The following is a 14,546-nucleotide window of genomic DNA, read 5'->3' as shown; positions in this document are numbered from 1 at the left end:
GTGTGATTGCTTTAAGCCAGGCTGAGCTGTGGTGTTGTGGTGTCTCCCCTGTCTCACCAGTTACCCTGTCTGACCAGTTACCTGTGTTCCTTAGTCCCTGTCCTGTCTCTACTGTACCTAGCACTAGAGACAGGAGTTTTTCCTCCACACATGACCTGACCAGGAAAAACTCTGAGCCCTAGTTCAGGAAAATGTTTTTCCTTAATGGGTCATGGTCAGGGTTAGGGTTAACCTTTGACTCTTGACCTCTCTATGACCTGTATGATGACCCCATCGGTTGTGGTTGCAGGATGAGCTGTCGGACCTTGGCTCAAAGTCGGTCACGCCCATGTCCACCACGGCATCGGACGTCGCCATGGAAGGGGAGGGGCCAAACAGTAAGAGCATGGAGGTGCTGGCGGCGCCGGGGAACAGGTCGATATCAGTGGGTATGAGATGTTACTCACGATACCGCAACTAAGTCCTCACGACATGTATTACAGTGGTAGATGGCAGAGAGATCTGTTTGTCTTTCAATCCATTCTTGATTATCTAATAGCACATAATTACGTTATATTTGATTTGATTATATTCTATTCTATATTATATGTGTCCTGTAGTTTTGCCAGAGAACGAGGATAGCTCAGAGGTGCAGGACATCATTGAGTCCACCCCTGAACTGGACATGGACCTCAGTGGATACAAAGCATCCAGGTAACCCCTACAAAACCATAACCATGTAGAGTCAACTTGGGATAAATCCCCTCTTTCATTGACAAATTGAGACTACAATTTAGACCAGGGGTGTCAAACTCATTTTATCTCAGGGGCCACATGGAGGAAAATCTATTCCCAAGTGGGCCGGACCGGTAAAATCATGGTATATATAACTTAAAAACAACAACTTCAGATTGTTTTCTTTGTTTTAATATGATCAACATAAAACATAAAGCTGGAGCCTGAGGACAGTGTGTCCAAAATAGTACAAGCACAACATCACTATTAATCATAAAACACCAAGTTATTTGAAAGTTCTGAGGACAAAGAACACACAAACACACAATGCCTCAGTGATTCACAGAAGTATATCACAGATCACAGAACTATATCAGGGTGTCTCATGCAGCACTTTAAGTGGGGTTGCATAGTTTATTTGACTCCTGATACCTGGCATCTTTTAGCTTTCACCAGCACATCAATATCAGTCGTCACATCCTGAGTGGCAGCCAACTTCAGGATGTGATTCAAGTGCTTGTGCGTGAGCCTTGAGCGCAGCTTTGTTTTATTTATGCTCATTACAGAGAACTTGCTCACAAAGATATGTGGTTCCAAACATGCACAACAGTTTTGCAGCGAGGGCTGTCAAGTTGGGGTAACCTGGCAAGAGATTCTGATAAAATGTGTCCAAGCCAGCTGCGGCAAATTTGCCCTTCAAATCCGAGTCACACTGCAAGTCTATTATTTCAAGTTGGATGCTGACGGGCCGATCAGAGGGATTCACGGTGAATGGCGAGCAAAAAACGCTGAAGTCTTTCTCCAGTTCACCAAAAATCTGAAAGCGTTGCTCAAACTCCCGTAACAGTCCCGTTATTTTATCTTTGAACCGCTTCATGTCTGCTACATGTTGGGTCGCGCACACATTTTTCAGACAGGGGAAGTGAGCTGCATCACCACCGGCGAGTTGCGTCTCCCACAATGACAGCTTCAACTTGAAAGAACGTATGCTGTCATAATACTGCGTGACAACTTTGTTGCGCCCTTGCAGCTGTTTGTTCAAGTTATTCAGGTGCTCTGTAACATCCACCATAAATGCAAGGTCCTGCATCCATTCTGTGGAATGAAATTCTAACACTCCCTTTCTTCCATGAACTGTTCAATTTCTTCTCGTAAATCAAAGAAACGAGGGAACAGCACCTCGGCTTAACCATCTTACCTCAGTGTGGTATGACAGGCCATAGATGTGGTCTTTCTCTCTGAGAAGGCTGTCAAACTGACGGTGATTCAGGCTTCTGGATCGGATGAAATTAACAGTTTGGATGACCACCTTCATGACGTTATCCATCTTTAATGACTTGCAACACAAAGCCTCCTGGTGCAAAATAGTGAAAAGTCAAAAAATCACGTCCTCCATTTGCAGATTGCACTTTCTCTCTGAACTTTGTCACAACGCCTGCTTTTTTCCCGATCATTGAGGGCGCACCATCTGTAGCCAGGCTGACAGCGCGGGACCAGTCCACTCCGACCCTGTCCAGCGCGTCGATGAGTGCGGTGAAAATATCAGCTGCTGTCGTTGTATCTGTCATCGGCACCAACTCCACGAACTCCTCGGTGACGGTCAATGTGTCATCAACTCCGTGGATGAAAATGGCCAGTTGTGCAACATCTGTAATGTCCGTGCTTTCATCAATTGCAACCGAAAACGCAATAAATGACTTTACTTTTTGCTTCAACTGGCTGTCCAAATCCACTGAAAGATCGGAAATCCTGTCTGCAACTATGTTTCTTGTCAGGCTGATATTTACAAAAGCCTGACGCTTTTCAGGGCACACAAACTCCGCTGCCTTCATCATGCATGTTTTTACAAATTCACCCTCACTACATGGTTTTGAAGCCACTGCGATTTCATTAGCAATGAGTTAGCTAGCTTTCACTGCAGCGTCACTGATGTCTCGGCTGTGAGTAAACACAGACTGCTGTTTCTTCAGACCCGCCAACAGTTCATTCACCTTCTCTCTTCTCCGCTGTCCTTGAAAGTTGTCATATTTGTCGGCATGAAGACTCACATAGTGGCGACGAAGGTTATATTCTTTCAGCACTGCAACATGCTGTGAACACACCAAACATACAGCTTTCCCATTGAATTCCGTGAATAAATAGGAGGATGACCATTTTTCTTGGAACACTCTGCACTCTGCGTCCACTTTTCTCTTTTTTGACAGAGACATATTGGGGCAATGAGGGTGCCAAAGCACATAATGTTAAAAGTAGAAGCCGTAATAAATATCGCGGGCAAAACAAAGTAGCTCATCCGGACTGGCTGCACGTGCTTGACGTACTTGCTCTGCCCCGGTATAAACAGTTTGCTTGCTTAACACAATTGCTATTGCGCCATCCAGTGGACGCAATTGGAACAGCAGTTTATTTTATTGAAAAATTGCAGCGCATTTTTAGACTTTACAAAATCATCTCGCGGGCCGGATTAAACCCGTTTGCGGGCCTGATCCAGCCCGCGGGCCGGACGTTTGACACCCCTGATTTAGACCTTGAAATAAGTTGGGTATTACTCCTGTACAATCTGCTAAAGCTATTGTAATGTATACTGCGTGTTAGCCAGTGCTAACTGCTAAATGCTAACTGCTAATTCCTCCACTATGCAGCACCCCGACTAAAGGAGGCATTGGCATTGAGAACATGGCGTTTGACCGCAACACAGACTCTCTGTTTGCGGAGCTGTCGTCTGCAGGCATAGGGGACGTCATCGGAGACGTGGACGAGGGGGCGGACCTGCTGGGTAAGAGAGGGAAGGAATCCTTTCCATAGCAGCAAAACACCTCCAAGGATGTGTAGCCTTTAGCATTGTAGGAACATTGTAGTAATAACACTGTAGTAACTTTATGGTAATAAAATATAACACCTTTAACAATCTGTTGCTATTAGCATTTTAGTAATGTTGTAGTAACATTGTAGTAATGCTATGATAATGAATTACAACACTTACAAGGATCTGTTTCTATGTAAGCTATACTGTACTAACTAAATGACACCTAACACCTTCAAGGAACAGCATAATTTTTTTGGAAGATTTATCTATTTAAAAAGAAATACATACGAACTGTGTGACACTGTCAACTACAAAGTTCAACCATTGGATTCATTTAAAAGTGTATCTTTGGAATGTCTCTTCACAGATGAAGTTAAAATAGTTTGGGAATGACTTGTGTCATCCCCTTGTGAGTGTCTGAGTGTGTTATTTACGCAGGTGACCGCCATATGTTGTTCCTGCTCCTGTGTTCAATGCATGCTAACTCATGAATTACTATAGTAGCAGGCCACTGAGTTAGACAATAAGCTGACACTATTTTACTACATTCAGCTGACTTATACACACTGGCTGTTGCACTGAAGTAAAATAACCATTGCTGTTAGGTAAAAACAAAGCTAAACTGGATTTAGAAATTCTGCTTGCTAAGTTAAAAGTCATTCTCTGCTGTTAGCTCCATCAGTGTCTAACCCGCCTCTCTCTCTCCTCGTTGGGTCCTCTCCTCTGGCTTTTGTCCCTAACCCCAGTGGAGTACTCTGGTGTGTATTATGACCTCAAAGCCTCTCCTTCGCTCCTTCTCCTTCGTTATTTCTCCTCCGATACCTCTCTATGCCCTCAGAGAAAAACTCTATTCCAGGGATGGGTAACTGCAGTTGTGTGTGTGCAGGGTTTTGCTCCACCCAAACACACCTGACCTAATTAAACCAAACATGGCCTATATTGGAAAGCCATGGCTAGTTTATTAGGCATTGTGAATCTGGTGTGTTTTAATGCTGGGCTGGAACAAAAGCATGCCTGTATACGCTGTGGCCCTTCAGGACCAGTTGCCCATCCCTGCTCTACATTCGGCCTCTCACCCCCTCATATCTACAGCTCATAGCTCTACTACTACTGCCTTGACCTGCATTTGACCCCCGCAGATTCTCGCTAGCATTACAGTGGCAACAAAAGTTGATCACAAGATGAAACCGGACATATGAAAGCTGTTAGAAGGGCATTTGCCACATTTTTGTTCTTCATATAATTGCTTTGGTTATACTGATGACTTTCTAAAATGCACCATAAGCATAAAGAATAACTCATCGTACAGCTTTAATAACACATTTTGTACTTTACAGCTTTAATTGTTTTAGTTTGTGTGTTTGTTTTTATGGCTTCTCTAGCTGTCCCAACTGTCTCTCTAACCCTAGAACTGTAACTCATTCCTTTCACCATTAGCCTGTTAGGAGTACCCTAGCTCTCATTCCTCTGTTGTGTTTCTCATACATACCTCATGTCTCACTCTCTCCACCTCTCTCTCATTCTCTTGCTTGACTTGGATTGCATGGTTTTCTCAGAACTTAGCTTGCTTGGTAAGACCTCACCCGCTCGCTCCATCCTACTCTGTTGCGACTTGTAACATGTTCTGTGACTTGTAACATGTTCTGTGACATGTAACATGTTCTGTGTGGTGGCTGTTGGGGTTGTCCCTGTTTTGTATTTCTTGGAAATATCTCACTATGAGATATTTAATTAACACCCTGAATTGACTGATTCTTTATTATATCTATATGAATATTTAAGTCACTCAGTGTGTTCATCCATTGAAGTAAATGCATCTCCATAAATATTGATTTATTTTAGATAAAGATTTTTAAAAACATAGTTGATTAAGAACTATGTGATACATAAGAGAACCTATCCAGGCCTTATATACATGCTATTCTATATACTCCAGTTGTATGAACACAAACCAGAAAATTTAGTAATTTCTCCCCCGTGCTGGTGTTGGTCTTTGTTTACAGGTATGGGCCGTGAGGTTGAGAACCTGATCACGGAGAACACACAACTAATGGAGACAAAGTAAGAACCACACGCTGGACTCACTTAATTCTGTGGTGTATTTTGAGATTCATGTAGCTTGGTGTAGTTTTAGATTTATTTGACATACAGTGAGCTCCATAATTCACTGGACAGTGACCATTCTTTTGTTATTTTGGTTCTGTACTCTAGCACTTTGAGTTTGAAAGGATACAATGACAATGAGGGTGAAGTGCAGACTGTCAGCTTTAATTTGAGGGTATTTTCATACATATCGGATGAACCGTTTCCGAATTATAGAAGCTTTTGTACATGGTCCCCCCCATTTTCGGGCATCAAAAAACATTGGACAGTTTAACATAATGTAGAATAAAGTAATCATTGTCAATATTTGGTCGCATATCCTTTGCATGCAATGACTGCTTGAAGTCTGCGATGCATCGCCATCACCAGACGCTGGGTATCTTCCCTGGTGATGCTCTGCCAGGCCTGTACTGCAGCCATCTTAAGTTCCTGCTTGTTTCGGGGACTTATTGCCTTAAGTCTCCTCTTCAGCATGTAAAATGCATGTTCAATTGGATTCAGATCTGGTGATTGACTCGGCCAGTCAAGGATTTTCCACTTTTTGGCCATCAAAAACCCCTTTGTTGCTCTAGCAGTATGTTTAGGGTCATTGTCTTGTTGCATGATTAAGTGCCGTCCAATGAGTTTGGAGGCATTTGGTTTTATCTGAGCAGATAAAATATTTATGTAGACTTCACAAGTGAGCCTGTTCCACTGGCAGCCATACAGGCCCAAGCCATAACACCCCCTCCACCATGTTTCATGGATGAGGTGGTATGCTTTGGATCATGGGCATTTCTTTTTTTTCTCCACACTTTTGTCTTTCCATCACTCTGGTACATGTTAATCTTTGTCTCATCTGTCCACAATACTTTTTTCCAGAACTCTTGGGGCTCTTTTAGGTGCTTTTTAGCAAACTGTAATCTTGCCTTTCTGTTCTTCAGGCTTATCAGTGGTTTGCATCTTGTAGTGTACCCTCTGTAGTCCTGCTGGTGTAGTCTTCTGCATATGGTAGACTTTGACACATCTACACCTGCATCCAGGAGAGTGTTTTTGATCTGTTGGGCTGTTATCAGGGGGGTTTTCTTCACCATAGAGAGTATTCTCCGGTCATCCACTACAGTGGTCTTCCTTCCTCTGTCTACCGGGTCTTTTGACATAATTGAGTTCACCGGTTGTTTTTTTCTTGTTAATGATGAACAAAACTGTTGACTTGGGCATGGCCAGGGTTTTTGCAATGTTCCTGAATGATTGATTTTCATTTCTGAGCCTTATGACGGCCAACTTCATTTGCATCGACACTGCTGTCTTCCTCATGTTGTCACACCCCAATAACAACCTCCAAAGGCAATAGCAACGTCTAGAATCATTACTATTCATCAACAGCTCTCCTGCATTCACTAACGACACAAATGAATACACCTGCCTAACGACACACATCTGTGAAGCCAATTTAACAAATACTTGTAGTACCTTAAAATGGGGGGACCATGTACAAAAGGTGCTGTCATTTCTAAACGGTTCATCCGATATGTATGAAAATACCCTCAAATTAAAGCTGACAGTCTGCACTTCACGCTCATTGTCATTGTATCCTTTCAAACTCAAAGTGCTAGAGTACAGAACCAAAATAACAAAACAATGGTCACTGTCCAATGAATTATGGAGCTCACTGTATATACTGAACAAAAATATAAACCTAACATGCAAGAATTTCAAAGATTTTACTGAGTTACAGTTCATATAAGGAAATCTGTAAATTGAAATAAATGCATTAGGCCCTAATCTATGGATTTCACATGACTGGGAATACAGATTTGCATCTGTTGATCACAGATACCTTTTTTAAAAAAGTAGGGGCGTGGATTAGAGAACAAGTCAGTATCTGATTTGACCACCATTTGCCTCATGCAGCGCGACACATCTCCTTCGTATATAATTGATCAGGTTGTTGATTGTACCTGTGGAATGTTGTCCCACTCCTCTTCAATGGTTGTGCGAAGTTGCTGGATATTGGCGGGAACTGGAACACGCTGTCGTACACGTCGATCTAGAGCATCCCAAACATGCTTAAGGGTGACATGTCTGGTGAGTATACAGGCCAGAACTGGGACATTTTCAGCTTCCAGGAATTGTGTACAGATCAATCAATCAATTTCAATTTTATTTTTATATAGCCCTTCGTACATCAGCTAATATCTCGAAGTGCTGTACAGAAACCCAGCCTAAAACCCCAAACAGCTAGTAATGCAGGTGTAGAAGCACGGTGGCTAGGAAAAACTCCCTAGAAAGGCCAAAACCTAGGAAGAAACCTAGAGAGGAACCAGGCTATGAGGGGTGGCCAGTCCTCTTCTGGCTGTGCCGGGTGGAGATTATAACAGAACCATGCCAAGATGTTCAAAAATGTTCATAAGTGACAAGCATGGTCAAATAATAATCAGGAATAAATCTCAGTTGGCTTTTCATAGCCGATCATTAAGAGTTGAAAACAGCAGGTCTGGGACAGGTAGGGGTTCCATAACCGCAGGCAGAACAGTTGAAACTGGAATAGCAGCAAGGCCAGGCGGACTGGGGACAGCAAGGAGTCACCACGGCCGGTAGTCCCGACGTATGGTCCTAGGGCTCAGGTCTCTCAGTTGGCTTTTCATAGCCGATCATTAAGAGTTGAAAACAGCAGGTCTGGGACAGGTAGGGGTTTCGTAACCGCAGGCAGAACAGTTGAAACTGGAATAACAGCAAGGCCAGGCGGACTGGGGACAGCAAGGTGTCAGCATGCCCGGTAGTCCTGACGTATGGTCCTAGGGCTCAGGTTCTCAGAGAGAAAGAGAGAACGAGAGAATTAGAGAGAGCATACTTAAATTCACACAGGACACTGGATAAGACAGGAGAAGTACTCCAGGTATAACCAACTAACCCCAGCCCCCCGACACATAAACTACTGCAGCATAAATACTGGAGGCTGAGACAGGAGCGGTCCGGAGACACTGTGGCCCCATCCGAAGAAACCCCCGGACAGGGCCAAACAGGAAGGATATAACCCCACCCACTCTGCCAAAGCACAGCCCCCGCACCACCAGAGGGATATCCTCAACCACCAACTTACAATCCTGAGACAGATCCTTGCGACATGGGGCCGTGCATTATCATGCTGAAACATTAGGTGATTTCGGCGGATGAATGGCACGACAATGGGCCTCAATATCTCGTCACAGTATCTCTGTACATTCAAATTGCCATCGATAAAATGCAATTGTGTTCGTTGTCCGTAGCTAATGCTTGCCCATACCATAACCCCACCGCCACCACGGGACACTCTGTTCACAATGTTGACATCAATTTGAGAGAAAGAAGCTTTTTGTTTCTGGGATCTTTTATTTCAGCTCATGAAACATGGGACCAATACTTTACATGTTGCGTTTATATTTTTGTTCAATGTATATCCCCCAAAGTTATTCAAATGTTATCAGTCTTTTAAACTGGTCTAAAGTCTATTCCATATGTGGATAGCTTTGTAGATCCCACTATAGCGCACTATATAAGCACAACATAACACACATTTTGCATACATTTGTAAGGTGTCTCATTCATTCCTTTCCCCCCTTGTTTCCTGTAGGAACGCTCTGAATGTGGTGAAGAATGACCTGATCGCGCGGGTGGATGAGCTGTCGTGTGAGAAGGAAGTGTTGCAGGGGGAACTAGACGCCGTGACACAGACCAGGAGAAACCTGGAGGAGAAGAACAGAGAGCTGGAGGAGGAGCTCAAGAAGTGGGTCAACAACAACAACACACTACACACTACACACAACTGACAACAGCAACACAACATATTAATATGGACACCCAATTATAACATTATTTTTAGGGAAATCCCCAAGAGTAAACTGTCAACATGAACACATGGCATAACATATTGTTGATGAACCTGATTGAACCAATTCTTGTGTTTTTCCAGAGTGCGTGTGGAGATGGAGGAGGTGAAAGGGAAGACAAATGAGGAGGAGGATGTGAGTATCTCACCATATGTAGAACATTGTCCTGTATAATATGACTGGACCTCTTCATGTCCTATAGTGGTGCCCTTTTCTGTATTGTAATCCTTTTAAATGTATATTTTTATCATATTGCTGCAAAATATACTTTCCTTAACATTCAGATTGTTACTGTGATTGGCATGTCTGACCACTACAAAACACCCTCTCACTCTGGTGTTCCAGAGTGACGTTCCTACAGCCCAGAGGAAGAGGTTCACCAGGGTAGAGATGGCTAGAGTCCTCATGGAGAGGAACCAGTACAAGGAGAGACTGATGGAATTACAGGAGGCTGTTAGGTGGACAGAGATGATCAGGTGAGGAGGAGAGGAGGAGGAGGAGGAGGAGAGGAGAGGAGTGGGGAGGGGGAAGAAGAGAAGAGGAGAGGACAGAACACGAGAGGATGGAAAGAAGGAGAGGAGAGAGGAGGATTGAAGGGAATAGAATAGACCCAGCATACAATGCAATCCCTCAGCTAGCCATGTCTTTTTAAACAATATGGCCAATTAGACTATTCGGTCAATTATGTCTGCACATTAACCTGAATGCTAGACTTGAAACTAGGCCACTGCCATACACTTGAGTCAGTGGCGGTCGGTGCCGTTTTAAGATCAGGGAGGGCAATTTTTTTAAATGAGCATGGCCTTATTTCTATTACATCATATTGGATGACTGTCATTCATATTCCATTCACCCAGCTCAATGTAACATCGATAGGTTTAGGCTACTACATGATACTAACATTTTCCCTGTACCCATCATGAGGTTGCTACAACCTAGCCTATGAATGAAAGTGCCCAGGTCGAGAGCAAAATTAGAGTAATCAAGGTGACAGACAGTGACACATTCAATACCGTCTTGCACACTCTTGTCTGCATCTAGCTGATCTAGGGTGTAATCATTAGTCCAAACAGTTGCAAACAAGAGTTTCTATTTGACAAATTCTGGTATGTTTATCCCCGTTTTGTTCTGTTTGCTTCCGTAAAATAATTTTTTTCAACAGAATGGGCGGAATGTATACACCCCTGATCACCCGCAAACACAATTCACTTTCATAGCAGTCCCATACAAACAGCATGATCACTTTGCTCGTTGTATAATTCCTTCTCGCATCTACACGCTCTGATTGATGGATCGGGTGCCGCTTGTAATAGACTTGAGCCCTAGTCTCCACATTTCAGCACCACAGCCACCTTTCATCTACTAGGCTACTGTGTTGTGGTCGCAGTATTGACAACAGAAATGCTACGGTAATTTAAATAAATTAATAAAGTAGTTTAAAAAAATATAGCCTACCTTTGGCTGGCTGTCATGTTCCGGTAGACCTAAATTAGTTTATGATTAATTTTTCAACCATGATTATTATCCAAGAGAGTAGGTCAATTTATGGCCACCAATTTAGCTCCAGACTGCGCATGCATTGCATGATCAATGTTGCAAATTTGAAGCGTAAGCCATCGATCATACAGACGTTTCGCATATGTGGATGCTCAAAATATAGATTAATTTTTTATAGAATCTGATACCTATATGAAGGAATAGGCAGGTCCATCTTAATTCAGCTGTTAGACAATGGACTATGGATTTCATTAAAAATATTCCTCCTTTTCACAGTTATTTCTATGGCCTCTGCTATAGTAATATGCTGCAGTTGCTTGACTGGTTCCCAGAGTGATGCCAAAGTCCATTGTTGCAGAACGCCAAACGTCCAGAATGTTCAAAAGTACTTTGCAAACTGTTGTTTTAAAATTCATATTTTTTAGTTTTTGGGGGATCAAATATTAATAAATAGAATGAAACATAATACTATGTTGCCTGGTGAAGCGTTTCCCTTGTTTCATATACACTCTTTAAGCTCCACTCGTGAGACTAGAAATTACATATTTCGATCACTATGTCCTTACTTAGAAAGCAGACTATGGACAAGGAGTGACTGCAATCCACACTTTGGTTTTGTTAAACTAACCAATGCCATAAGAAATTCTACTGAACTATCCCTTTAACCTGATGCCATCTTGTGTTGTCTTACCAGAGCCTCCAGAGAAAACCCTTCCTTTACTGAGAAGAAGAAATCTAGCATCTGGCAATTGTAAGCAGTCTCAAATAATCTTTCCTTCAATGACTACCTGCATGAAATAACTCATGTTAAATTATATGAATTTCTGATATGATGTATCTAACAATAACAACATGATATAATATGCTAACATTCTGGAAATTCCATCTCTGTTTTCTTTCTTTTTGGATGTGCTATTAAATGTTCAGCATTAGGTAAACGTTTAAAAAGTCATAGCCATCCTTCTCTTGTCCCTTCGTACAGTAACTACAGTCTAGACATGGGTTCAAATACTATTTCAAATACTTTCAAATACTTTAGCTTTGCTTGATTGAGCTTGCCTATTGCAATGGAACCAATAGAACATTCCCAACTGCGCATATCCCGCCCACCTGGCAGTCCATGCAGGCTAAAGCAAACTTTAAAAGTATTTGAACGATTTAAAATAATATTTTAACCCAGGTCTGCTACAGTCCCCTGAACGATAGACATATCCTGGATGTGTACTACTCTCTTCACGTTTTCCATCCAATCTAATGTGATTATCTTGCCCTCCCTCCCGCCTGCCTCTGTTGCCTTATGTTGTCCTGCTAGTCTGCTTAAAGACTGCTGAGAGGGAGAGGTCTATGTCAGCTGATTGTATCACCTTCATGTCCTCTTTGAGTTTATCAGAAGTTGTATTTGTTTAGAGGACAATTTATGGACAAGGGCTTCATTCTGCAATAGGCCTATAACCTGCTGTAATGCAGAGATATAAAGAGGGCCAACTCTTTATTAATGTGCTCTCTTTTAAGATATACTGTCCATTACAGTATGCTGTTTAGACATATGAAAAATATAATTGCATGCTTCTTTTGATCAACTGACAGAGGTGTCCTCCTTCATCCCTGTGAGTTGTACTGTGACTAACTCTCTGGTCTTAACATGGGGCTCTTTCCTCTTACTGTGCTGTGGAGCTCATTGTAGTCACATGTTATGGAGTCTGTATTGAGATCTATCTGATTGATTATGATCTTTCCCACACTATCAGATTACTATCTGCTATTAACATTCAGATAATAACTTGTACACAAATACAGAAATACACAGGTGTAGGTTTCCTAATGTACAGTACTAGTGTACTGTATGTATGCTTATAATACTGTATATTAATATGTATGACTCCCGTTCAGTTAAGGGGCCACGAGTGGTATTGTGGTGGGTGGGCCTTGGCTCTGTCAATCAACGTTCCCAAATCCGCAGCATGCTTCACTTCACTATACTTGAGGTGATGGTGGTGGTGGTGGTGGTGGTGGTGGGTGACTGTTTACTGTTGGTTGGTGGTTGACCCCCGGCCTTGCTCCTCCCTCAACCTTCCCCCCCCCCGCAGTTTCAGCCGTCTCTTTAGCGCATCCGCCTCCAGCACAGCAGTGATGAAGAAGGCGGAGTCCCAGGGGAGGGAGGTGAAGTACACGCCCCCTGCAGGAGGGGGAATGAAGAAGAGGAGTAGCACCTTCTCCCAGTTCCCCATCGAGAAGTCCAAGGCCTTCGACTTCCTCAACGAGGAGTGAGTAGTGACACCCCCCGCCTCACCGCACTCATTCTGTCATGTGTTAGTACTGATGTAGCTCTCCTTATTCCTTTCTAGTCCAGGGCTGAGCGCGATATGGATTCAGCAAACCGGCTCATAATGGAGTTGTTTGTAATGAAAGGCCTTTTTGTCTTGTTTCCCTGTCAGAATGGACCCGTGCGCCTCTCCGTCCCGTAGGGAGCAAAAGAAGGCCCAGTACAGACAGGTCAAAGCCCACATGCAGAAGGAGGACGGACAGGTACAGGCCCACGGATGGAGTCTACCCAGCAAATCTATGGTAAGAGGGGAAGAGAGAGAGAGGGAGAGATGTTCCAAGTTTCAAATCTTATGTGTCCTTTCAGGTAGTGAACGGGGATCCAACAGAGAACAAAGAGAAGAACCTACCTGTGCCGGTCTACCTGAGGCCCCTGGACCAGAAAGATGCTTCTATGAAGGTGAGCACAGCACACACTAGGAATAAGTTAACTTAATTTTGATCTGTGAAAACAAGTGTTACTTTGGTGCGCAATGCAACATTTGAATACCAAGTTGTCATACACAAGTATAATACATGTTTTGCAGTGGAGGCTACTGAGGGGAGGACAGCTCATAATAATGTCTGGAACGGAGCAAATGGAATGGCATCAAACCCATGTGTTTGATGTTGTTGATAGCTTTCCACTCATTCCGCTCCAGCCATTACCACGTGCCCATCCTCCCCAATTAAGGTGCCACCAACCTCCTGTGGTGTATTGAGCTTTTTAAATGCAATTTAAATCAGGTTTACGTTGAAGTTGGATTGATTGATTGATTTATTGATATGTCTGCAGCTGTGGTGTGCTGCGGGTGTGAACCTGTCAGGAGGGAAAATCAGAGAGGGAGGGTCCATGTTGGAAGGACAGAATAGGAAGGGCTCTGTGAGCAGCCTGGACCAATTAGAGACAGAGAACAAGGTAAGGGGGAGGGATTTTGAGCAAGTTGGCCAAGGGGGTGAACCCGTACCTTGAGCACCTTGACAGAAGGGGAGTGTCTCATCAGGATCAAAGGATAGTATATGTAAACTTATGACTGCTTTTGGGAGCTTGTATATCAGTCAACAAAAGTACTGTATGTTGGAACTTTATACAATATAAGTGTGTTTAAAACAGCGTATTACTGTTTTTGAGAGAGCTTGTACTGTAAATGACTGGAGAAAGAAGACTGGATAATAATGCATACAGACACAAATTCAAACTCTCATATTTACTTGCACTGGCCTCAACCCCTCATGACAGGGCTCAGTCATGTCAACATTGTTAGCCCTTCCACATA

At 43.1% G+C, this 14,546-nt stretch overlaps 1 pseudogene across 1 annotated transcript in view; it reads left to right on the top strand.

The window, feature by feature from the left end:
• The window catches only part of LOC311147930 (C-Jun-amino-terminal kinase-interacting protein 4-like), a 47,764-nt pseudogene that overhangs the window by 23,714 nt on the left and 9,504 nt on the right, over nucleotides 1-14,546 (top strand). Inside the window, exons 6-17 of the transcript XR_014615231.1 lie at nucleotides 290-428; nucleotides 600-693; nucleotides 3,357-3,490; nucleotides 4,267-4,278; nucleotides 5,524-5,581; nucleotides 9,216-9,368; nucleotides 9,555-9,606; nucleotides 9,817-9,947; nucleotides 11,663-11,719; nucleotides 13,056-13,232; nucleotides 13,404-13,690; nucleotides 14,066-14,188. The product of XR_014615231.1 is annotated as a C-Jun-amino-terminal kinase-interacting protein 4-like (transcript). The remainder of the gene's footprint in view (nucleotides 1-289; nucleotides 429-599; nucleotides 694-3,356; nucleotides 3,491-4,266; nucleotides 4,279-5,523; nucleotides 5,582-9,215; nucleotides 9,369-9,554; nucleotides 9,607-9,816; nucleotides 9,948-11,662; nucleotides 11,720-13,055; nucleotides 13,233-13,403; nucleotides 13,691-14,065; nucleotides 14,189-14,546) is intronic.

This window comes from Coregonus lavaretus, assembly GCF_964263955.1.
Source record: "Coregonus lavaretus genome assembly, chromosome: 2".
Classification (NCBI taxonomy): Eukaryota; Metazoa; Chordata; class Actinopteri; order Salmoniformes; family Salmonidae; genus Coregonus; species Coregonus lavaretus.
The sequence above is the reverse complement of the archived record's forward strand: the minus strand, read 5'-3'. Positions and strand labels throughout refer to the sequence as shown.